The 27,291-nt window shown below is 31.1% G+C and overlaps 3 long non-coding RNA genes across 3 annotated transcripts; 1 reads left to right on the top strand and 2 right to left on the bottom strand.

Moving 5' to 3' along the window:
* Positions 1–19,725: 19,725 nt before the first annotated feature.
* LOC125062953 lies at positions 19,726–21,217 on the bottom strand. The gene is made up of 2 exons (XR_007119436.1): positions 20,864–21,217; positions 19,726–19,755 (listed from the first exon to the last, which is right to left on the bottom strand). It is a non-coding gene; the product is annotated as an uncharacterized LOC125062953 (long non-coding RNA).
* A 147-nt stretch (positions 21,218–21,364) lies between these two features.
* On the top strand, positions 21,365–22,816 carry LOC125062952. The gene is made up of 2 exons (XR_007119435.1): positions 21,365–21,686; positions 22,787–22,816. It is a non-coding gene; the product is annotated as an uncharacterized LOC125062952 (long non-coding RNA).
* Positions 22,817–24,058: 1,242 nt separating this feature from the next.
* LOC125062954 lies at positions 24,059–24,320 on the bottom strand. The gene is made up of 2 exons (XR_007119437.1): positions 24,203–24,320; positions 24,059–24,099 (listed from the first exon to the last, which is right to left on the bottom strand). It is a non-coding gene; the product is annotated as an uncharacterized LOC125062954 (long non-coding RNA).
* Between the last annotated feature and the right edge of the window lie 2,971 nt (positions 24,321–27,291).

The raw sequence follows: 27,291 nt of genomic DNA, 5'->3' as shown, positions 1-27,291 counted from the left end.
AAAAAAAAAAAAACTTTTTGGTCTAGACGTGGGAACTCCACGGTTTCAATTAGATATTTTAGAATTCTAGGAAACACAAATAAATTCTATGCCAGAACTCTTCGCTTTCTCTCAGCAGAGCATACCTCTACGATGAAAATTGGCGATTTTTTCACTTATTTTGGAAAAATTAAAAAAAAACTTAACTTCTGGGTCTATACATGGGAACTCCGCGGTTTCTATTAGATCTTTTAGATGTCTAGGCAATACAATTAAATCCTATGCCAGAACTCTTCACTTTTTCTCAGCAGAGCATACCTATATTTTAAAAATTTGCGATTTTTTTACTTATTTTAGAAAAAAAAAAAAAAAAACTTTTGGGTCTAGACGTGGGAACTCCACGGTTTTTATTAGATCTTTTAGATGTCTAGGCAAAACAATTGAATCCTATGCAAGAACTCTTCGCTTTCTCTCAGCAGAGCATACCTCTATTATAAAAATTGGCGATTTTTTCACTTATTATAGAAAAAAAAAATATTTTTGGGTCTAGACGTGGGAACTCCACGGTTTCAATTAGATATTTTAAATGTCTAGGCAATACAATTAAATCCTATGCCAGAACTCTTCACTTTTTCTCAGCAGAGCATACCTATATTTTAAAAATTTGCGATTTTTTTACTTATTTTAGAAAAAAAAAAATATTTGGGTCTAGACGTGGGAACTCCACGGTTTTTATTAGATCTTTAAGATGTCTAGGCAATACAATTAAATCCTATGCCAGAACTCTTCACTTTTTCTCAGCAGAGCATACCTATATTATAAAAATTTGCGATTTTTTTACTTATTTTAGAAAAAAAAAAAAAAAAAAACTTTTGGGTCTAGACGTGGGAACTCCACGGTTTTTATTAGATCTTTTAGATGTCTAGGCAATACAATTAAATCCTATGCCAGAACTCTTCACTTTTTCTCAGCAGAGCATACCTATATTTTAAAAATTTGCGATTTTGTTACTTATTTTAGAAAAAAAAAAAAATTTGGGTCTAGACGTGGGAACTCCACGATTTTATTTAGATCTTTTAGATGTCTAGGCAATACAATTAAATCCTATGCCAGAACTCTTCACTTTTTCTCAGCAGAGCATACCTCTACGATGAAAATTGGCGATTTTTTCACTTATTTTGGAAAAATTCAAAAAAATCTTAACTTCTGGGTCTAGACATGGGAACTCCGCGGTTTCTATTAGATCTTTTAGATGTCTAGGCAATACAATTAAATCCTATGCCAGAACTCTTCACTTTTTCTCAGCAGAGCATACCTATATTTTAAAATTTTGCGATTTTTTTTCTTATTTTAGAAAAAAAAAAAAAAACTTTTGGGTCTAGACGTGGGAACTCCACGGTTTTTATTAGATCTTTTAGATGTCTAGGCAATACAATTAAATCCTATGCCAGAACTCTTCACTTTTTCTCAGCAGAGCATACCTATATTTTAAAAATTTGCGATTTTTTTACTTATTTTAGAAAAAAAAAAAAATTTGGGTCTAGACGTGGGAACTCCACGATTTTAATTAGATCTTTTAGATGTCTAGGCAATACAATTAAATCCTATGCCAGAACTCTTCACTTTTTCTCAGCAGAGCATACCTCTACGATGAAAATTGGCGATTTTTTCACTTATTTTGGAAAAATTCAAAAAAATCTTAACTTCTGGGTCTAGACATGGGAACTCCGCGGTTTCTATTAGATCTTTTAGATGTCTAGGCAATACAATTAAATCCTATGCCAGAACTCTTCACTTTTTCTCAGCAGAGCATACCTATATTTTAAAAATTTGCGATTTTTTTACTTATTTTAGAAAAAAAAAAAAAAAAACTTTTGGGTCTAGACGTGGGAACTCCACGGTTTTTATTAGATCTTTTAGATGTCTAGGCAAAACAATTGAATCCTATGCAAGAACTCTTCGCTTTCTCTCAGCAGAGCATACCTCTATTATAAAAATTGGCGATTTTTTCACTTATTATCGAAAAAAAAAATATTTTTGGGTCTAGATGTGGGAACTCCACGGTTTCAATTAGATATTTTAAATGTCTAGGCAATACAATTAAATCCTATGCCAGAACTCTTCACTTTTTCTCAGCAGAGCATACCTATATTTTAAAAATTTGCGATTTTTTTACTTATTTTAGAAAAAAAAAAATATTTGGGTCTAGACGTGGGAACTCCACGGTTTTTATTAGATCTTTTAGATATCTAGGCAAAACAATTGAATCCTATGCAAGAACTCTTCGCTTTCTCTCAGCAGAGCATACCTCTATTATAAAAATTGGCGATTTTTTCACTTATTATAGAAAAAAAAAATATTTTTGGGTCTAGACGTGGGAACTCCACGGTTTCAATTAGATCTTTTAAATGTCTAGGCAATACAATTAAATCCTATGCCAGAACTCTTCACTTTTTCTCAGCAGAGCATACCTATATTTTAAAAATTTGCGATTTTTTTTCTTATTTTAGAAAAAAAAAAAAAAAAAACTTTTGGGTATAGACATAGGAACTGCGTGGTTTCTATTAGATCTTTTAGATGTTTAGGCAAAAGAATTATAAGTCCTATGCAAGATTTCTCGCTTTCTCTCAGCAGAGCATACCTATATTATAAAAATTTGCGATTTTTTTACTTATTTTAGAAAAAAAAAAAACTTTTTGGTCTAGACGTGGGAACTCCACGGTTTCAATTAGATATTTTAGAATTCTAGGAAACACAAATAAATTCTATGCCAGAACTCTTCGCTTTCTCTCAGCAGAGCATACCTCTACGATGAAAATTGGCGATTCTTTCACTTATTTTGGAAAAATTAAAAAAAATCTTAACTTCTGGGTCTAGACATGGGAACTCCGCGGTTTCTATTAGATCTTTTAGATGTCTAGGCAATACAATTAAATCCTATGCCAGAACTCTTCACTTTTTCTCAGCAGAGCATACCTCTATTTTAAAAATTTGCGATTTTTTTACTTATTTTAGAAAAAAAAAAAAAAAAACTTTTGGGTCTAGACGTGGGAACTCCACGGTTTTTATTAGATCTTTTAGATGTCTAGGCAAAACAATTGAATCCTATGCAAGAACTCTTCGCTTTCTCTCAGCAGAGCATACCTCTATTATAAAAATTTGCGATTTTTTTACTTATTTTAGAAAAAAAAAAATATTTGGGTCTAGACGTGGGAACTCCACGATTTTAATTAGATCTTTTAGATGTCTAGGCAATACAATTAAATCCTATGCCAGAACTCTTCACTTTTTCTCAGCAGAGCATACCTATATTTTAAAAATTTGCGATTTTTTTTCTTATTTTAGAAAAAAAAAAAAAAAAAACTTTTGGGTATAGACATAGGAACTGCGTGGTTTCTATTAGATCTTATAGATGTTTAGGCAAAAGAATTATAAGTCCTATGCAAGATTTCTCGCTTTCTCTCAGCAGAGCATACCTATATTATAAAAATTTGCGATTTTTTTACTTATTTTAGAAAAAAAAAAAAACTTTTTGGTCTAGACGTGGGAACTCCACGGTTTCAATTAGATCTTTTAGAATTCTAGGAAACACAAATAAATTCTATGCCAGAACTCTTCGCTTTCTCTCAGCAGAGCATACCTCTACGATGAAAATTGGCGATTTTTTCACTTATTTTGGAAAAATTAAAAAAAAACTTAACTTCTGGGTCTAGACATGGGAACTCCGCGGTTTCTATTAGATCTTTTAGATGTCTAGGCAATACAATTAAATCCTATGCCAGAACTCTTCACTTTTTCTCAGCAGAGCATACCTATATTTTAAAAATTTGCGATTTTTTTACTTATTTTAGAAAAAAAAAAAAAAAAACTTTTGGGTCTAGACGTGGGAACTCCACGGTTTTTATTAGATCTTTTAGATATCTAGGCAAAACAATTGAATCCTATGCAAGAACTCTTCGCTTTCTCTCAGCAGAGCATACCTCTATTATAAAAATTGGCGATTTTTTCACTTATTATAGAAAAAAAATATATTTTTGGGTCTAGACGTGGGAACTCCACGGTTTCAATTAGATCTTTTAAATGTCTAGGCAATACAATTAAATCCTATGCCAGAACTCTTCACTTTTTCTCAGCAGAGCATACCTATATTTTAAAAATTTGCGATTTTTTTACTTATTTTAGAAAAAAAAAAATATTTGGGTCTAGACGTGGGAACTCCACGGTTTTTATTAGATCTTTTAGATATCTAGGCAAAACAATTGAATCCTATGCAAGAACTCTTCGCTTTCTCTCAGCAGAGCATACCTCTATTATAAAAATTGGCGATTTTTTCACTTATTATAGAAAAAAAATATATTTTTGGGTCTAGACGTGGGAACTCCACGGTTTCAATTAGATCTTTTAAATGTCTAGGCAATACAATTAAATCCTATGCCAGAACTCTTCACTTTTTCTCAGCAGAGCATACCTATATTTTAAAAATTTGCGATTTTTTTACTTATTTTAGAAAAAAAAAAAAAAAACTTTTGGGTCTAGACGTGGGAACTCCACGGTTTTTATTAGATCTTTTAGATGTCTAGGCAAAACAATTGAATCCTATGCAAGAACTCTTCGCTTTCTCTCAGCAGAGCATACCTCTATTATAAAAATTGGCGATTTTTTCACTTATTATAGAAAAAAAAAATATTTTTGGGTCTAGACGTGGGAACTCCACGGTTTCAATTAGATCTTTTAAATGTCTAGGCAATACAATTAAATCCTATGCCAGAACTCTTCACTTTTTCTCAGCAGAGCATACCTATATTTTAAAAATTTGCGATTTTTTTACTTATTTTAGAAAAAAAAAAATATTTGGGTCTAGACGTGGGAACTCCACGATTTTAATTAGATCTTTTAGATGTCTAGGCAATACAATTAAATCCTATGCCAGAACTCTTCACTTTTTCTCAGCAGAGCATACCTATATTTTAAAAATTTGCGATTTTTTTACTTATTTTAGAAAAAAAAAAAAAAAAACTTTTGGGTCTAGACGTGGGAACTCCACGGTTTTTATTAGATCTTTTAGATGTCTAGGCAAAACAATTGAATCCTATGCAAGAACTCTTCGCTTTCTCTCAGCAGAGCATACCTCTATTATAAAAATTGGCGATTTTTTCACTTATTATAGAAAAAAAAAATATTTTTGGGTCTAGACGTGGGAACTCCACGGTTTCAATTAGATCTTTTAAATGTCTAGGCAATACAATTAAATCCTATGCCAGAACTCTTCACTTTTTCTCAGCAGAGCATACCTATATTTTAAAAATTTGCGATTTTTTTACTTATTTTAGAAAAAAAAAAATATTTGGGTCTAGACGTGGGAACTCCACGGTTTTTATTAGATCTTTTAGATATCTAGGCAAAACAATTGAATCCTATGCAAGAACTCTTCGCTTTCTCTCAGCAGAGCATACCTCTATTATAAAAATTGGCGATTTTTTCACTTATTATAGAAAAAAAAAATATTTTTGGGTCTAGACGTGGGAACTCCACGGTTTCAATTAGATCTTTTAAATGTCTAGGCAATACAATTAAATCCTATGCCAGAACTCTTCACTTTTTCTCAGCAGAGCATACCTATATTTTAAAAATTTGCGATTTTTTTTCTTATTTTAGAAAAAAAAAAAAAAAAAAACTTTTGGATATAGACATAGGAACTGCGTGGTTTCTATTAGATCTTATAGATGTTTAGGCAAAAGAATTATAAATCCTATGCAAGATTTCTCGCTTTCTCTCAGCAGAGCATACCTATATTATAAAAATTTGCGATTTTTTTACTTATTTTAGAAAAAAAAAAAAACTTTTTGGTCTAGACGTGGGAACTCCACGGTTTCAATTAGATATTTTAGAATTCTAGGAAACACAAATAAATTCTATGCCAGAACTCTTCGCTTTCTCTCAGCAGAGCATACCTCTACGATGAAAATTGGCGATTTTTTCACTTATTTTGGAAAAATTAAAAAAAAACTTAACTTCTGGGTCTATACATGGGAACTCCGCGGTTTCTATTAGATCTTTTAGATGTCTAGGCAATACAATTAAATCCTATGCCAGAACTCTTCACTTTTTCTCAGCAGAGCATACCTATATTTTAAAAATTTGCGATTTTTTTACTTATTTTAGAAAAAAAAAAAAAAAAACTTTTGGGTCTAGACGTGGGAACTCCACGGTTTTTATTAGATCTTTTAGATGTCTAGGCAAAACAATTGAATCCTATGCAAGAACTCTTCGCTTTCTCTCAGCAGAGCATACCTCTATTATAAAAATTGGCGATTTTTTCACTTATTATAGAAAAAAAAAATATTTTTGGGTCTAGACGTGGGAACTCCACGGTTTCAATTAGATATTTTAAATGTCTAGGCAATACAATTAAATCCTATGCCAGAACTCTTCACTTTTTCTCAGCAGAGCATACCTATATTTTAAAAATTTGCGATTTTTTTACTTATTTTAGAAAAAAAAAAATATTTGGGTCTAGACGTGGGAACTCCACGGTTTTTATTAGATCTTTAAGATGTCTAGGCAATACAATTAAATCCTATGCCAGAACTCTTCACTTTTTCTCAGCAGAGCATACCTATATTATAAAAATTTGCGATTTTTTTACTTATTTTAGAAAAAAAAAAAAAAAAAAAACTTTTGGGTCTAGACGTGGGAACTCCACGGTTTTTATTAGATCTTTTAGATGTCTAGGCAATACAATTAAATCCTATGCCAGAACTCTTCACTTTTTCTCAGCAGAGCATACCTATATTTTAAAAATTTGCGATTTTGTTACTTATTTTAGAAAAAAAAAAAAATTTGGGTCTAGACGTGGGAACTCCACGATTTTATTTAGATCTTTTAGATGTCTAGGCAATACAATTAAATCCTATGCCAGAACTCTTCACTTTTTCTCAGCAGAGCATACCTCTACGATGAAAATTGGCGATTTTTTCACTTATTTTAGAAAAATTCAAAAAAATCTTAACTTCTGGGTCTAGACATGGGAACTCCGCGGTTTCTATTAGATCTTTTAGATGTCTAGGCAATACAATTAAATCCTATGCCAGAACTCTTCACTTTTTCTCAGCAGAGCATACCTATATTTTAAAATTTTGCGATTTTTTTTCTTATTTTAGAAAAAAAAAAAAAAACTTTTGGGTCTAGACGTGGGAACTCCACGGTTTTTATTAGATCTTTTAGATGTCTAGGCAATACAATTAAATCCTATGCCAGAACTCTTCACTTTTTCTCAGCAGAGCATACCTATATTTTAAAAATTTGCGATTTTTTTACTTATTTTAGAAAAAAAAAAAATTTGGGTCTAGACGTGGGAACTCCACGATTTTAATTAGATCTTTTAGATGTCTAGGCAATACAATTAAATCCTATGCCAGAACTCTTCACTTTTTCTCAGCAGAGCATACCTCTACGATGAAAATTGGCGATTTTTTCACTTATTTTGGAAAAATTCAAAAAAATCTTAACTTCTGGGTCTAGACATGGGAACTCCGCGGTTTCTATTAGATCTTTTAGATGTCTAGGCAATACAATTAAATCCTATGCCAGAACTCTTCACTTTTTCTCAGCAGAGCATACCTATATTTTAAAAATTTGCGATTTTTTTTCTTATTTTAGAAAAAAAAAAAAAAAAAACTTTTGGGTCTAGACGTGGGAACTCCACGGTTTTTATTAGATCTTTTAGATGTCTAGGCAAAACAATTGAATCCTATGCAAGAACTCTTCGCTTTCTCTCAGCAGAGCATACCTCTATTATAAAAATTGGCGATTTTTTCACTTATTATCGAAAAAAAAAATATTTTTGGGTCTAGATGTGGGAACTCCACGGTTTCAATTAGATATTTTAAATGTCTAGGCAATACAATTAAATCCTATGCCAGAACTCTTCACTTTTTCTCAGCAGAGCATACCTATATTTTAAAAATTTGCGATTTTTTTACTTATTTTAGAAAAAAAAAAATATTTGGGTCTAGACGTGGGAACTCCACGGTTTTTATTAGATCTTTTAGATATCTAGGCAAAACAATTGAATCCTATGCAAGAACTCTTCGCTTTCTCTCAGCAGAGCATACCTCTATTATAAAAATTGGCGATTTTTTCACTTATTATAGAAAAAAAAAATATTTTTGGGTCTAGACGTGGGAACTCCACGGTTTCAATTAGATCTTTTAAATGTCTAGGCAATACAATTAAATCCTATGCCAGAACTCTTCACTTTTTCTCAGCAGAGCATACCTATATTTTAAAAATTTGCGATTTTTTTTCTTATTTTAGAAAAAAAAAAAAAAAAAACTTTTGGGTATAGACATAGGAACTGCGTGGTTTCTATTAGATCTTATAGATGTTTAGGCAAAAGAATTATAAATCCTATGCAAGATTTCTCGCTTTCTCTCAGCAGAGCATACCTATATTATAAAAATTTGCGATTTTTTTACTTATTTTAGAAAAAAAAAAAAACTTTTTGGTCTAGACGTGGGAACTCCACGGTTTCAATTAGATATTTTAGAATTCTAGGAAACACAAATAAATTCTATGCCAGAACTCTTCGCTTTCTCTCAGCAGAGCATACCTCTACGATGAAAATTGGCGATTCTTTCACTTATTTTGGAAAAATTAAAAAAAATCTTAACTTCTGGGTCTAGACATGGGAACTCCGCGGTTTCTATTAGATCTTTTAGATGTATAGGCAATACAATTAAATCCTATGCCAGAACTCTTCACTTTTTCTCAGCAGAGCATACCTATATTTTAAAAATTTGCGATTTTTTTACTTATTTTAGAAAAAAAAAAAAAAAAACTTTTGGGTCTAGACGTGGGAACTCCACGGTTTCTATTAGATCTTTTAGATGTCTAGGCAAAACAATTGAATCCTATGCAAGAACTCTTCGCTTTCTCTCAGCAGAGCATACCTCTATTATAAAAATTTGCGATTTTTTTACTTATTTTAGAAAAAAAAAAATATTTGGGTCTAGACGTGGGAACTCCACGATTTTAATTAGATCTTTTAGATGTCTAGGCAATACAATTAAATCCTATGCCAGAACTCTTCACTTTTTCTCAGCAGAGCATACCTATATTTTAAAAATTTGCGATTTTTTTTCTTATTTTAGAAAAAAAAAAAAAAAAAACTTTTGGGTATAGAAATAGGAACTGCGTGGTTTCTATTAGATCTTTTAGATGTTTAGGCAAAAGAATTATAAGTCCTATGCAAGATTTCTCGCTTTCTCTCAGCAGAGCATACCTATATTATAAAAATTTGCGATTTTTTTACTTATTTTAGAAAAAAAAAAAAACTTTTTGGTCTAGACGTGGGAACTCCACGGTTTCAATTAGATCTTTTAGAATTCTAGGAAACACAAATAAATTCTATGCCAGAACTCTTCGCTTTCTCTCAGCAGAGCATACCTCTACGATGAAAATTGGCGATTTTTTCACTTATTTTGGAAAAATTAAAAAAAATCTTAACTTCTGGGTCTAGACATGGGAACTCCGCGGTTTCTATTAGATCTTTTAGATGTCTAGGCAATACAATTAAATCCTATGCCAGAACTCTTCACTTTTTCTCAGCAGAGCATACCTATATTTTAAAAATTTGCGATTTTTTTACTTATTTTAGAAAAAAAAAAAAAAAAACTTTTGGGTCTAGACGTGGGAACTCCACGGTTTTTATTAGATCTTTTAGATGTCTAGGCAAAACAATTGAATCCTATGCAAGAACTCTTCGCTTTCTCTCAGCAGAGCATACCTCTATTATAAAAATTTGCGATTTTTTTACTTATTTTAGAAAAAAAAAAATATTTGGGTCTAGACGTGGGAACTCCACGATTTTAATTAGATCTTTTAGATGTCTAGGCAATACAATTAAATCCTATGCCAGAACTCTTCACTTTTTCTCAGCAGAGCATACCTATATTATAAAAATTTGCGATTTTTTTACTTATTTTAGAAAAAAAAAAAAACTTTTTGGTCTAGACGTGGGAACTCCACGGTTTCAATTAGATATTTTAGAATTCTAGGAAACACAAATAAATTCTATGCCAGAACTCTTCGCTTTCTCTCAGCAGAGCATACCTCTAGGATGAAAATTGGCGATTTTTTCACTTATTTTGGAAAAATTAAAAAAAAACTTAACTTCTGGGTCTATACATGGGAACTCCGCGGTTTCTATTAGATCTTTTAGATGTCTAGGCAATACAATTAAATCCTATGCCAGAACTCTTCACTTTTTCTCAGCAGAGCATACCTATATTTTAAAAATTTGCGATTTTTTTACTTATTTTAGAAAAAAAAAAAACTTTTGGGTCTAGACGTGGGAACTCCACGGTTTTTATTAGATCTTTTAGATATCTAGGCAAAACAATTGAATCCTATGCAAGAACTCTTCGCTTTCTCTCAGCAGAGCATACCTCTATTATAAAAATTGGCGATTTTTTCACTTATTATAGAAAAAAAAAATATTTTTGGGTCTAGACGTGGGAACTCCACGGTTTCAATTAGATCTTTTAAATGTCTAGGCAATACAATTAAATCCTATGCCAGAACTCTTCACTTTTTCTCAGCAGAGCATACCTATATTTTAAAAATTTGCGATTTTTTTTCTTATTTTAGAAAAAAAAAAAAAAAAACTTTTGGGTATAGACATAGGAACTGCGTGGTTTCTATTAGATCTTATAGATGTTTAGGCAAAAGAATTATAAATCCTATGCAAGATTTCTCGCTTTCTCTCAGCAGAGCATACCTATATTATAAAAATTTGCGATTTTTTTACTTATTTTAGAAAAAAAAAAAAACTTTTTGGTCTAGACGTGGGAACTCCACGGTTTCAATTAGATATTTTAGAATTCTAGGAAACACAAATAAATTCTATGCCAGAACTCTTCGCTTTCTCTCAGCAGAGCATACCTCTACGATGAAAATTGGCGATTTTTTCACTTATTTTGGAAAAATTAAAAAAAATCTTAACTTCTGGGTCTAGACATGGGAACTCCGCGGTTTCTATTAGATCTTTTAGATGTCTAGGCAATACAATTAAATCCTATGCCAGAACTCTTCACTTTTTCTCAGCAGAGCATACCTATATTTTAAAAATTTGCGATTTTTTTACTTATTTTAGAAAAAAAAAAAACTTTTGGGTCTAGACGTGGGAACTCCACGGTTTTTATTAGATCTTTTAGATGTCTAGGCAAAACAATTGAATCCTATGCAAGAACTCTTCGCTTTCTCTCAGCAGAGCATACCTCTATTATAAAAATTGGCGATTTTTTCACTTATTATAGAAAAAAAAAATATTTTTGGGTCTAGACGTGGGAACTCCACGGTTTCAATTAGATATTTTAAATGTCTAGGCAATACAATTAAATCCTATGCCAGAACTCTTCACTTTTTCTCAGCAGAGCATACCTATATTTTAAAAATTTGCGATTTTTTTACTTATTTTAGAAAAAAAAAAATATTTGGGTCTAGACGTGGGAACTCCACGGTTTTTATTAGATCTTTAAGATGTCTAGGCAATACAATTAAATCCTATGCCAGAACTCTTCACTTTTTCTCAGCAGAGCATACCTATATTATAAAAATTTGCGATTTTTTTACTTATTTTAGAAAAAAAAAAAAAAAAAAAAATTTTGGGTCTAGACGTGGGAACTCCACGGTTTTTATTAGATCTTTTAGATGTCTAGGCAATACAATTAAATCCTATGCCAGAACTCTTCACTTTTTCTCAGCAGAGCATACCTATATTTTAAAAATTTGCGATTTTTTTACTTATTTTAGAAAAAAAAAAAAAATTTGGGTCTAGACGTGGGAACTCCACGATTTTATTTAGATCTTTTAGATGTCTAGGCAATACAATTAAATCCTATGCCAGAACTCTTCACTTTTTCTCAGCAGAGCATACCTCTACGATGAAAATTGGCGATTTTTTCACTTATTTTAGAAAAATTCAAAAAAATCTTAACTTCTGGGTCTAGACATGGGAACTCCGCGGTTTCTATTAGATCTTTTAGATGTCTAGGCAATACAATTAAATCCTATGCCAGAACTCTTCACTTTTTCTCAGCAGAGCATACCTATATTTTAAAATTTTGCGATTTTTTTTCTTATTTTAGAAAAAAAAAAAAAAACTTTTGGGTCTAGACGTGGGAACTCCACGGTTTTTATTAGATCTTTTAGATGTCTAGGCAATACAATTAAATCCTATGCCAGAACTCTTCACTTTTTCTCAGCAGAGCATACCTATATTTTAAAAATTTGCGATTTTTTTACTTATTTTTGAAAAAAAAAAAAATTTGGGTCTAGACGTGGGAACTCCACGATTTTAATTAGATCTTTTAGATGTCTAGGCAATACAATTAAATCCTATGCCAGAACTCTTCACTTTTTCTCAGCAGAGCATACCTCTACGATGAAAATTGGCGATTTTTTCACTTATTTTGGAAAAATTCAAAAAAATCTTAACTTCTGGGTCTAGACATGGGAACTCCGCGGTTTCTATTAGATCTTTTAGATGTCTAGGCAATACAATTAAATCCTATGCCAGAACTCTTCACTTTTTCTCAGCAGAGCATACCTATATTTTAAAAATTTGCGATTTTTTTACTTATTTTAGAAAAAAAAAAAAAAAACTTTTGGGTCTAGACGTGGGAACTCCACGGTTTTTATTAGATCTTTTAGATGTCTAGGCAAAACAATTGAATCCTATGCAAGAACTCTTCGCTTTCTCTCAGCAGAGCATACCTCTATTATAAAAATTGGCGATTTTTTCACTTATTATCGAAAAAAAAAATATTTTTGGGTCTAGATGTGGGAACTCCACGGTTTCAATTAGATATTTTAAATGTCTAGGCAATACAATTAAATCCTATGCCAGAACTCTTCACTTTTTCTCAGCAGAGCATACCTATATTTTAAAAATTTGCGATTTTTTTACTTATTTTAGAAAAAAAAAAATATTTGGGTCTAGACGTGGGAACTCCACGGTTTTTATTAGATCTTTTAGATATCTAGGCAAAACAATTGAATCCTATGCAAGAACTCTTCGCTTTCTCTCAGCAGAGCATACCTCTATTATAAAAATTGGCGATTTTTTCACTTATTATAGAAAAAAAAAATATTTTTGGGTCTAGACGTGGGAACTCCACGGTTTCAATTAGATCTTTTAAATGTCTAGGCAATACAATTAAATCCTATGCCAGAACTCTTCACTTTTTCTCAGCAGAGCATACCTATATTTTAAAAATTTGCGATTTTTTTTCTTATTTTAGAAAAAAAACAAAAAAAAACTTTTGGGTATAGACATAGGAACTGCGTGGTTTCTATTAGATCTTATAGATGTTTAGGCAAAAGAATTATAAATCCTATGCAAGATTTCTCGCTTTCTCTCAGCAGAGCATACCTATATTATAAAAATTTGCGATTTTTTTACTTATTTTAGAAAAAAAAAAAACTTTTTGGTCTAGACGTGGGAACTCCACGGTTTCAATTAGATCTTTTAGAATTCTAGGCAACACAAATAAATTCTATGCCAGAACTCTTCGCTTTCTCTCAGCAGAGCATACCTCTACGATGAAAATTGGCGATTCTTTCACTTATTTTGGAAAAATTAAAAAAAATCTTAACTTCTGGGTCTAGACATGGGAACTCCGCGGTTTCTATTAGATCTTTTAGATGTCTAGGCAATACAATTAAATCCTATGCCAGAACTCTTCACTTTTTCTCAGCAGAGCATACCTATATTTTAAAAATTTGCGATTTTTTTACTTATTTTAGAAAAAAAAAAAAAAAAACTTTTGGGTCTAGACGTGGGAACTCCACGGTTTTTATTAGATCTTTTAGATGTCTAGGCAAAACAATTGAATCCTATGCAAGAACTCTTCGCTTTCTCTCAGCAGAGCATACCTCTATTATAAAAATTGGCGATTTTTTCACTTATTATAGAAAAAAAAAATATTTTTGGGTCTAGACGTGGGAACTCCACGGTTTCAATTAGATCTTTTAAATGTCTAGGCAATACAATTAAATCCTATGCCAGAACTCTTCACTTTTTCTCAGCAGAGCATACCTATATTTTAAAAATTTGCGATTTTTTTACTTATTTTAGAAAAAAAAAATATTTGGGTCTAGACGTGGGAACTCCACGATTTTAATTAGATCTTTTAGATGTCTAGGCAATACAATTAAATCCTATGCCAGAACTCTTCACTTTTTCTCAGCAGAGCATACCTCTACGATGAAAATTGGCGATTTTTTCACTTATTTTGGAAAAATTCAAAAAAATCTTAACTTCTGGGTCTAGAAATGGGAACTCCGCGGTTTCTATTAGATCTTTTAGATGTCTAGGCAATACAATTAAATCCTATGCCAGAACTCTTCACTTTTTCTCAGCAGAGCATACCTATATTTTAAAATTTTGCGATTTTTTTTCTTATTTTAGAAAAAAAAATAAAAAAAACTTTTGGGTCTAGACGTGGGAACTCCACGGTTTTTATTAGATCTTTAAGATGTCTAGGCAATACAATTAAATCCTATGCCAGAACTCTTCACATTTTCTCAGCAGAGCATACCTATATTATAAAAATTTGCGATTTTTTTACTTATTTTAGAAAAAAAAAATATTTGGGTCTAGACGTGGGAACTCCACGGTTTTTATTAGATCTTTTAGATATCTAGGCAAAACAATTGAATCCTATGCAAGAACTCTTCGCTTTCTCTCAGCAGAGCATACCTCTATTATAAAAATTGGCGATTTTTTCACTTATTATAGAAAAAAAAAATATTTTTGGGTCTAGACGTGGGAACTCCACGATTTTAATTAGATCTTTTAGATGTCTAGGCAATACAATTAAATCCTATGCCAGAACTCTTCACTTTTTCTCAGCAGAGCATACCTATATTTTAAAAATTTGCGATTTTTTTACTTATTTTAGAAAAAAAAAAAAAAAAACTTTTGGGTCTAGACGTGGGAACTCCACGGTTTTTATTAGATCTTTTAGATGTCTAGGCAAAACAATTGAATCCTATGCAAGAACTCTTCGCTTTCTCTCAGCAGAGCATACCTCTATTATAAAAATTGGCGATTTTTTCACTTATTATAGAAAAAAAAAATATTTTTGGGTCTAGACGTGGGAACTCCACGGTTTCAATTAGATCTTTTAAATGTCTAGGCAATACAATTAAATCCTATGCCAGAACTCTTCACTTTTTCTCAGCAGAGCATACCTATATTTTAAAAATTTGCGATTTTTTTACTTATTTTAGAAAAAAAAAAATATTTGGGTCTAGACGTGGGAACTCCACGGTTTTTATTAGATCTTTTAGATATCTAGGCAAAACAATTGAATCCTATGCAAGAACTCTTCGCTTTCTCTCAGCAGAGCATACCTCTATTATAAAAATTGGCGATTTTTTCACTTATTATAGAAAAAAAAAATATTTTTGGGTCTAGACGTGGGAACTCCACGGTTTCAATTAGATCTTTTAAATGTCTAGGCAATACAATTAAATCCTATGCCAGAACTCTTCACTTTTTCTCAGCAGAGCATACCTATATTTTAAAAATTTGCGATTTTTTTTCTTATTTTAGAAAAAAAAAAAAAAAAACTTTTGGGTATAGACATAGGAACTGCGTGGTTTCTATTAGATCTTATAGATGTTTAGGCAAAAGAATTATAAATCCTATGCAAGATTTCTCGCTTTCTCTCAGCACAGCATACCTATATTATAAAAATTTGCGATTTTTTTACTTATTTTAGAAAAAAAAAAAAACTTTTTGGTCTAGACGTGGGAACTCCACGGTTTCAATTAGATATTTTAGAATTCTAGGAAACACAAATAAATTCTATGCCAGAACTCTTCGCTTTCTCTCAGCAGAGCATACCTCTACGATGAAAATTGGCGATTTTTTCACTTATTTTGGAAAAATTAAAAAAAAACTTAACTTCTGGGTCTATACATGGGAACTCCGCGGTTTCTATTAGATCTTTTAGATGTCTAGGCAATACAATTAAATCCTATGCCAGAACTCTTCACTTTTTCTCAGCAGAGCATACCTATATTTTAAAAATTTGCGATTTTTTTACTTATTTTAGAAAAAAAAAAAAAAAAACTTTTGGGTCTAGACGTGGGAACTCCACGGTTTTTATTAGATCTTTTAGATGTCTAGGCAAAACAATTGAATCCTATGCAAGAACTCTTCGCTTTCTCTCAGCAGAGCATACCTCTATTATAAAAATTGGCGATTTTTTCACTTATTATAGAAAAAAAAAATATTTTTGGGTCTAGACGTGGGAACTCCACGGTTTCAATTAGATATTTTAAATGTCTAGGCAATACAATTAAATCCTATGCCAGAACTCTTCACTTTTTCTCAGCAGAGCATACCTATATTTTAAAAATTTGCGATTTTTTTACTTATTTTAGAAAAAAAAAAATATTTGGGTCTAGACGTGGGAACTCCACGGTTTTTATTAGATCTTTAAGATGTCTAGGCAATACAATTAAATCCTATGCCAGAACTCTTCACTTTTTCTCAGCAGAGCATACCTATATTATAAAAATTTGCGATTTTTTTACTTATTTTAGAAAAAAAAAAAAAAAAAAAAACTTTTGGGTCTAGACGTGGGAACTCCACGGTTTTTATTAGATCTTTTAGATGTCTAGGCAATACAATTAAATCCTATGCCAGAACTCTTCACTTTTTCTCAGCAGCCCTGCGATTCTGTAACTCACTTCACACACCCTCAGCGCTGATTTTTGCTGTCAAATCGTTCGTTTCGGTGTCATGTTACAATTTGGTATTCTGTTAAACAATAACCGCGACAAAAGCGCCGCTCAAATGAGATTGTTAACATTTGGAACTAAAATTTGGCACTGCTACACTTACGCTCCAAAATTGTTGGTATTTGGTATTCTGATACATACCATTTGACATCTCATCTCACTTAAATGTACATTTTGTACGACAATTGACAAATTAAAAGTTGCTCTTCCCTCGCTGAAATCGTCATTTACCAGTGAGTTAGCCATTTTTAGCGAAGTTAAAACTTGTTTTATGTGAAAATATTCTAACATAGGACAATCTATATGTATCTTGGGGTAAGTTTATAAAATAATATTTATCAATACAGCATTATTTTACGAAAAAAATTATATATATAAACATTAAGCTTCGTGAAATTGAACTTTGTTATTGTTACAGAAGGCCCGTTTCCACTTTTAAAGTTTAAACCTCTATTTCAAGAAATAAATGATGTAATCCATTAAAAAATACTTAATATAATATCTATAGATGGCGAAGAAAATGTAGGCACGAAACGACCAATTGGTTTCTCGGCGTTGGTTATTATCGCTTTTTTCCAATACTCAAGAAATTATATGGTATTGACGAAACCTAGAACATATGCTGCTGAGATGTACGAAGAGTCTAGTAAATACTAAATAGATGATCTAAGGTAAACATTTTGATTACTTTAGCATTAAAAATATAATTTTTATCCAAGAACCTGAGAAGAAGTTTGGACATAGCGAAAGCCTTCGATCGGGTGTGGCATAGAGCACTGCTCTCGAAGCTTCCAGCCTATGGGCTTCCCGAGAAATTATGCGATTGGATCTCCAGCTTTCTGGCCGATCGGAGCATCAAGGTCGTCATCGACGGAGCATGTTCCGACCTTAAACCCTTAAACGCTGGGGTCCCACAAGGCTGTGTTCTATCCCCGACCCTATTTCTTCTGCATATCAATGATATGTTGCAACTTAGCAACATTCATTGCTATGCGGATGACAGCACTGGGGATACTCTTTACACTGGCCGGGCAGGTATTTCTCGGGCAGTTGTTGATGAGTACCGGAACAAACTTGTGTCTGAAGTCGAAACTCTACTACGTGGAGTCTCAGACTGGGGCAGACAAAACCTAGTCCAATTTAACCCCAAGAAGACACAAGTTTGCGCGTTTTCCGCTAAAAAAATACCCTTTGTCGCTACTCCTCTTTTCGAAAACACTCTTCTTAAAGCCACAGCCAGCATTGGAATACTTGGCGTTGACATATCGAACGACGTTCAGTTTCGCGGTCACTTGGAGGGAAAGGCTAAATTAGCCTCCAAAAAGCTTGGTGTGCTCAGCAAGGCGAGGCAGTACTTCACTCCGGGCCACCGCATGCAACTATATAAAGCGCAAATTCGGCCCCACATGGAGTACTGCTCTCACCTCTGGGCGGGGGCTCCCCAGTACCAGCTCCTTCCACTTGACCGTATACAACGCAGAGCGGTTCGAATCGTCGACGACCAATCCCTCTCCGATCGGCTTGATCCTTTGGCGATGCGTAGGGATGTGGGGTCACTCTGTATCTTCTACCGCATTTACCATGGAGAGTGTTCAGAGGAGTTGTTCGGATTAATACCTGCAGCTGAGTTTCATCATCGGACGTCGAGGCAGAATACGAAATTCCACCCGTATCACCTCGACGTCCGCCGTTCCACAACTGAGCGTTTTTCAAGGCAGTTTTTGCCGCGCACCACCACTATGTGGAACCAGCTGCCCACTGAAGTATTTCCGAACCAATTCGACTTAGGGTCCTTCAAGAAAAGAGCGTACCAATTCTTAAAAGGCCGGCAACGCACTCGCGAGCCCTCTGGCATTGAGAGTGTCCATGGGCGGCGGTATCACTTTACATCAGGTGAGCCTCCTGCCCGTTTGCCCCCCGTTCTATAAAAAAAAAAAAAAAAAAAAAACCAATTTTTCGATGCAGTCTTGATCATGTCTTGTCTCCAGCAGAGATAAGTCGAACAAAAAACGATAAATAAGATAGGTAAATATTGTAATATATTTGTATTTTTCTACTATACTAAAATTATAAATCTAATAATTTCAGAGATCCCCAAATGTTCAAAATTCCTGATAGAAAAATACATTCTGCCTTTGAAGAAGAAGAATATTACATGTGTATCATACAACAAGGCCCCTGGATATAAAAAGACACAATAGTGCAGACATTTTCAAATTATTGAATTTCGACTATCCTTCAATTTATAATAAATGATAACACAGTACAATTTCGGTTCCTATATTTTTATAAAATATATTGATATAACATTAAGGTTTTGGATAAAAACATTATTCTGCTTTACACAAGTATGAAATACCATCATTACATACATGATGGTTTAAGTACTTATTAAGCTTTTTTAAATTTATCGTTCATAACTATTACTTTTTACAAACTAATTAGAAAATATATTAAAATAAATATATTTATCTACAAAATAAAGTAGATGTTATTGATTAGCTCTATGTGAGGCTGTGTTTTAATTAGTTTTTATTATACTTAAGTTTGTTTTACTGAAAGTTATTTTGTAGTGTGTTAAAAGTTTACTATAATCATTAAATTAAATGTTTAAAGTTATTATATTGTTCTTTTATTCACCTATAAAGTAACATGGCTTATATATTTTTCATTTCGGCTTAGCTATGTATTTAACTCGGTTACTACGTTTTCTATAGGCAGTCATTAAATAAGTGGTAGATTTAATTAATCATTTTATTAATATAATATTATTAGATACAAAAAAAAATATTATGAAGTACACAATTATCTTAAACACGGTAATACAATTTTTCATATAAAAATCATAGTTGTCCAAACTGCATTCAAAATAGATTAGTGGTCTCGGTTTAATATCTCTTCTTAACATTTCAATAATTGGTCATTTTCTTCCTCATTCTTGACAACTACCACTGATGGCTGTAATACAATGATTATCTGTTAAAATTGTAAATAGGAAAATGTGGTAGGTCACTGTACTGACACAATAATATTGCATAGCAATTTAATTATTGTAAAGTTAAGGTAAATAATAAAAAAACTTGCATAAAACACACAAAAACTTATATATGGGATATCTTTGTATTTCTAAGTAAAGTATCTTAAAAACATGTTTGATAATATTATAACTAAGCCAAATATTATTAAAAGTTTTATGGTAACAAGGCTTAGTAATTTCGCACAGTATTTGATTCAGTACTATGAATAAAAAAAATCTTGAGCAAACCTATATTTAGACTCAAAAATCCAAATCCAAGTATGTACTTTAAAAACAATTATTTATTAATGAAACAAATCCAAGACCCATAAAGGGTATGTTTAGTTTTAAAGTGTAGTCAGCAGCAATAACTATCTTTTGATTGCTTCATTAAATAAGTTATGGCAATGTTGTTTCCAACATTTAAAATTAACGTTGATCACTTGAAATGGTATGAATTTGAGCAATTGAAAGCTTATATATTTGATCCAACATACCTAACATGATTATTTATACTTGTATTCTGAAATCTGAACAATTAAATTAAATTCAACTTGATCAGTTAAAATTAATACTTCTTATATTTCATGAATGGAATTTGAAGTTAGGAAACCTAAAAATATTTTTTTATTTGACATTTTTAACCAACAATTTCATTATTCTTTACAATGTCGCTTCGATTTAACCATTACATTTTTACATTTGACTTCAAATTTGCCATCAAACAAACAAACTTTGTTAACTGTTTTACTAGTCACTACTTATTCCTATTTATTTACTATGATAGTTATTATATTTCTAAAATAGTTTTAATAGAATTCAGTTTTTATGAGTGTTAGTAAAAACATAGGTAATATTGTTGTTGTGTGTTTGACCTCTGAATCACTTAAAAAGGTTGCAATAGTAGTTTCATGGCATCTAAAAAGTACCAACACTTGCACTTACACAAATGAATAAATATATAAACACTAATTTTTCTTCTTTATAGATAGGTACCCTTTTATTTTATAATTACTCAACAAAATATTATATAAAAACATTGGTATTAACCTTGGTTACCTTTAGTAACATTTTGAAAATTTAAAACACCTATCCATCCTGTTTACTTTGAATCCGTAGCCCATTTGCTGAGAGAATCACTTTGAGAGAAACTCTTTTTATAAAATAATAGTTATTCCGTGAGTCCACTACGCAGTAACAGCGCTCCCTTCGTCACTGACGTAATTTTTGGAATCTCATGGTATTCTGTTAATAAATTTTACATTACGTCTTGATAAGTGTAGGGAGGTAACCTAGTGAGTTGTTGTCTATTAATATCGTGACAATTGACTCATTTTATTTTATAAAAAGAGTTAATTGTCAAAATTTTCATCATACATAAACAAAATATTTTTAATAAAACAAAAAGGTCGACGTTTAAATTAAAAAAAATATTAAAAAAAAAGATAAACCGTGAAAATATCTCAAAAATGATTTATCTGATGGAAAATAATAGAATAGCGAGGAAAATTATTAAAACCCATCTGGCAATGGGGCCGCTTAAAGGTAAGTAGTGAGTTTATTTATTAGTCAATCGTAAGTTACGTATTTTGTTTATAACTTCCAATTAAGAGTTTATATTTCGTATTTACCCGACAACTGACCAGCCGTGGTGTATATGAGCGACAGAAACTTAAAAATATTAATTATGTTTCAGCACGAAACAAGGGATACCTAACATCTGGATATATTGTAAAAAATTTAAGAATATTATCTTAACAAAAAGATAAAAGATGATGTCACGATGATTCTCTCAGCAAATGGGCTACGGATTCAAAGTAAACAGGATGGATAGGTGTTTTAAATTTTCAAAATGTTACTAAAGGTAACCAAGGTTAATACCAATGTTTTCATATAATATTTTGTTGAGTAATTATAAAATAAAAGGGTACCTATCTATAAAGAAGAAAAATTAGTGTTTATATATTTATTCATTTGTGTAAGTGCTAGTGTTGGTACTTTTTAGATGCCATGAAACTACTATTGCAACCTTTTTAAGTGATTCAGAGGTCAAACACACAACAACAATATTACCTATGTTTTTACTAACACTCATAAAAACTGAATTCTATTAAAACTATTTTAGAAATATAATAACTATCATAGTAAATAAATAGGAATAAGTAGTGACTAGTAAAACAGTTAACAAAGTTTGTTTGTTTGATGGCAAATTTGAAGTCAAATGTAAAAATGTAATGGTTAAATCGAAGCGACATTGTAAAGAATAATGAAAGTGTTGGTTAAAAATGTCAAATAAAAAAATATTTTTAGGTTTCCTAACTTCAAATTCCATTCATGAAATATAAGAAGTATTAATTTTAACTGATCAAGTTGAATTTAATTTAATTGTTCAGATTTCAGAATACAAGTATAAATAATCATGTTAGGTATGTTGGATCAAATATATAAGCTTTCAATTGCTCAAATTCATACCATTTCAAGTGATCAACGTTAATTTTAAATGTTGGAAACAACATTGCCATAACTTATTTAATGAAGCAATCAAAAGATAGTTATTGCTGCTGACTACACTTTAAAACTAAACATACCCTTTATGGGTCTTGGATTTGTTTCATTAATAAATAATTGTTTTTAAAGTACATACTTGGATTTGGATTTTTGAGTCTAAATATAGGTTTGCTCAAGATTTTTTTTATTCATAGTACTGAATCAAATACTGTGCGAAATTACTAAGCCATAAAACTTTTAATAATATTTGGCTTAGTTATAATATTATCAAACATGTTTTTAAGATACTTTACTTAGAAATACAAAGATATCCCATATATAAGTTTTTGTGTGTTTTATGCAAGTTTTTTTATTATTTACCTTAACTTTACAATAATTAAATTGCTATGCAATATTATTGTGTCAGTACAGTGACCTACCACATTTTCCTATTTACAATTTTAACAGATAATCATTGTATTACAGCCATCAGTGGTAGTTGTCAAGAATGAGGAAGAAAATGACCAATTATTGAAATGTTAAGAAGAGATATTAAACCGAGACCACTAATCTATTTTGAATGCAGTTTGGACAACTATGATTTTTATATGAAAAATTGTATTACCGTGTTTAAGATAATTGTGTACTTCATAATATTTTTTTTTGTATCTAATAATATTATATTAATAAAATGATTAATTAAATCTACCACTTATTTAATGACTGCCTATAGAAAACGTAGTAACCGAGTTAAATACATAGCTAAGCCGAAATGAAAAATATATAAGCCATGTTACTTTATAGGTGAATAAAAGAACAATATAATAACTTTAAACATTTAATTTAATGATTATAGTAAACTTTTAACACACTACAAAATAACTTTCAGTAAAACAAACTTAAGTATAATAAAAACTAATTAAAACACAGCCTCACATAGAGCTAATCAATAACATCTACTTTATTTTGTAGATAAATATATTTATTTTAATATATTTTCTAATTAGTTTGTAAAAAGTAATAGTTATGAACGATAAATTTAAAAAAGCTTAATAAGTACTTAAACCATCATGTATGTAATGATGGTATTTCATACTTGTGTAAAGCAGAATAATGTTTTTATCCAAAACCTTAATGTTATATCAATATATTTTATAAAAATATAGGAACCGAAATTGTACTGTGTTATCATTTATTATAAATTGAAGGATAGTCGAAATTCAATAATTTGAAAATGTCTGCACTATTGTGTCTTTTTATATCCAGGGGCCTTGTTGTATGATACACATGTAATATTCTTCTTCTTCAAAGGCAGAATGTATTTTTCTATCAGGAATTTTGAACATTTGGGGATCTCTGAAATTATTAGATTTATAATTTTAGTATAGTAGAAAAATACAAATATATTACAATATTTACCTATCTTATTTATCGTTTTTTGTTCGACTTATCTCTGCTGGAGACAAGACATGATCAAGACTGCATCGAAAAATTGGTTCTTGGATAAAAATTATATTTTTAATGCTAAAGTAATCAAAATGTTTACCTTAGATCATCTATTTAGTATTTACTAGACTCTTCGTTCATCTCAGCAGCATATGTTCTAGGTTTCGTCAGTACCATATAATTTCTTGAGTATTGGAAAAAAGCGATAATAACCAACGCCGAGAAACCAATTGGTCGTTTCGTGCCTACATTTTCTTCGCCATCTATAGATATTATATTAAGTATTTTTTAATGGATTACATCATTTATTTCTTGAAATAGAGGTTTAAACTTTAAAAGTGGAAACGGGCCTTCTGTAACAATAACAAAGTTCAATTTCACGAAGCTTAATGTTTATATATATAATTTTTTTCGTAAAATAATGCTGTATTGATAAATATTATTTTATAAACTTACCCCAAGATACATATAGATTGTCCTATGTTAGAATATTTTCACATAAAACAAGTTTTAACTTCGCTAAAAATGGCTAACTCACTGGTACATGACGATTTCAGCGAGGGAAGAGCAACTTCATTCAAATGAGATGAGATGTCAAATGGTATGTATCAGAATACCAAATACCAACAATTTTGGAGCGTAAGTGTAGCAGTGCCAAATTTTAGTTCCAAATGTGAACAATCTTATTTGAGCGGCGCTTTTGTCGCGGTTATTGTTTAACAGAATACCAAATTGTAACATGACACCGAAACGAACGATTTGACAGCAAAACTCAGCGCTGAGAGTGTTTTTAATATTATTAATTTTATTTCAAACGTCGACCATTTTGTTCTCTATTTTGTTTTATTAAAAATATTTTGTTTATGTATGATGAAAATTTTGACAATTTACTCTTTTTATAAAATAAAATGAGTCAATTGTCACGATATTAATAGACAACAACTTACTAGGTTACCTGCCTCCACTTATCAAGACGTAATGTAAAATTTCTTAACAGAATACCATGAGATTCCAACAATTACGTCAGTGACGAAGGGAGCGCTGTTACTGCGTAGTGGACTCACGGATTAACAGTGAGTTACAGAATCGCAGGGCAGAGCATACCTATATTTTAAAAATTTGCGATTTTGTTACTTATTTTAGAAAAAAAAAAAAAATTTGGGTCTAGACGTGGGAACTCCACGATTTTATTTAGATCTTTTAGATGTCTAGGCAATACAATTAAATCCTATGCCAGAACTCTTCACTTTTTCTCAGCAGAGCATACCTCTACGATGAAAATTGGCGATTTTTTCACTTATTTTGGAAAAATTCAAAAAAATCTTAACTTCTGGGTCTAGACATGGGAACTCCGCGGTTTCTATTAGATCTTTTAGATGTCTAGGCAATACAATTAAATCCTATGCCAGAACTCTTCACTTTTTCTCAGCAGAGCATACCTATATTTTAAAATTTTGCGATTTTTTTTCTTATTTTAGAAAAAAAAAAAAAAACTTTTGGGTCTAGACGTGGGAACTCCACGGTTTTTATTAGATCTTTTAGATGTCTAGGCAATACAATTAAATCCTATGCCAGAACTCTTCACTTTTTCTCAGCAGAGCATACCTATATTTTAAAAATTTGCGATTTTTTTACTTATTTTAGAAAAAAAAAAAAATTTGGGTCTAGACGTGGGAACTCCACGATTTTAATTAGATCTTTTAGATGTCTAGGCAATACAATTAAATCCTATGCCAGAACTCTTCACTTTTTCTCAGCAGAGCATACCTCTACGATGAAAATTGGCGATTTTTTCACTTATTTAGGAAAAATTCAAAAAAATCTTAACTTCTGGGTCTAGACATGGGAACTCCGCGGTTTCTATTAGATCTTTTAGATGTCTAGGCAATACAATTAAATCCTATGCCAGAACTCTTCACTTTTTCTCAGCAGAGCATACCTATATTTTAAAAATTTGCGATTTTTTTACTTATTTTAGAAAAAAAAAAAAAAAAACTTTTGGGTCTAGACGTGGGAACTCCACGGTTTTTATTAGATCTTTTAGATGTCTAGGCAAAACAATTGAATCCTATGCAAGAACTCTTCGCTTTCTCTCAGCAGAGCATACCTCTATTATAAAAATTGGCGATTTTTTCACTTATTATCGAAAAAAAAAATATTTTTGGGTCTAGACGTGGGAACTCCACGGTTTCAATTAGATATTTTAAATGTCTAGGCAATACAATTAAATCCTATGCCAGAACTCTTCACTTTTTCTCAGCAGAGCATACCTATATTTTAAAAATTTGCGATTTTTTTACTTATTTTAGAAAAAAAAAAATATTTGGGTCTAGACGTGGGAACTCCACGGTTTTTATTAGATCTTTTAGATATCTAGGCAAAACAATTGAATCCTATGCAAGAACTCTTCGCTTTCTCTCAGCAGAGCATACCTCTATTATAAAAATTGGCGATTTTTTCACTTATTATAGAAAAAAAAAATATTTTTGGGTCTAGACGTGGGAACTCCACGGTTTCAATTAGATCTTTTAAATGTCTAGGCAATACAATTAAATCCTATGCCAGAACTCTTCACTTTTTCTCAGCAGAGCATACCTATATTTTAAAAATTTGCGATTTTTTTTCTTATTTTAGAAAAAAAAAAAAAAAAAAACTTTTGGGTATAGACATAGGAACTGCGTGGTTTCTATTAGATCTTATAGATGTTTAGGCAAAAGAATTATAAATCCTATGCAAGATTTCTCGCTTTCTCTCAGCAGAGCATACCTATATTATAAAAATTTGCGATTTTTTTACTTATTTTAGAAAAAAAAAAAAACTTTTTGGTCTAGACGTGGGAACTCCACGGTTTCAATTAGATATTTTAGAATTCTAGGAAACACAAATAAATTCTATGCCAGAACTCTTCGCTTTCTCTCAGCAGAGCATACCTCTACGATGAAAATTGGCGATTTTTTCACTTATTTTGGAAAAATTAAAAAAAAACTTAACTTCTGGGTCTAGACATGGGAACTCCGCGGTTTCTATTAGTTCTTTTAGATGTCTAGGCAATACAATTAAATCCTATGCCAGAACTCTTCACTTTTTCTCAGCAGAGCATACCTATATTTTAAAAATTTGCGATTTTTTTACTTATTTTAGAAAAAAAAAAAAAAAAACTTTTGTGTCTAGACGTGGGAACTCCACGGTTTTTATTAGATCTTTTAGATGTCTAGGCAAAACAATTGAATCCTATGCAAGAACTCTTCGCTTTCTCTCAGCAGAGCATACCTCTATTATAAAAATTGGCGATTTTTTCACTTATTATAGAAAAAAAAAATATTTTTGGGTCTAGACGTGGGAACTCCACGGTTTCAATTAGATCTTTTAAATGTCTAGGCAATACAATTAAATCCTATGCCAGAACTCTTCACTTTTTCTCAGCAGAGCATACCTATATTTTAAAAATTTGCGATTTTTTTACTTATTTTAGAAAAAAAAAAATATTTGGGTCTAGACGTGGGAACTCCACGATTTTAATTAGATCTTTTAGATGTCTAGGCAAT

This window comes from Pieris napi (genome assembly GCF_905475465.1).
Source record: "Pieris napi chromosome W unlocalized genomic scaffold, ilPieNapi1.2 SUPER_W_unloc_2, whole genome shotgun sequence".
Taxonomy (NCBI): Eukaryota; Metazoa; Arthropoda; class Insecta; order Lepidoptera; family Pieridae; genus Pieris; species Pieris napi.
This window is presented reverse-complemented; position numbering and strand designations above follow the sequence as displayed.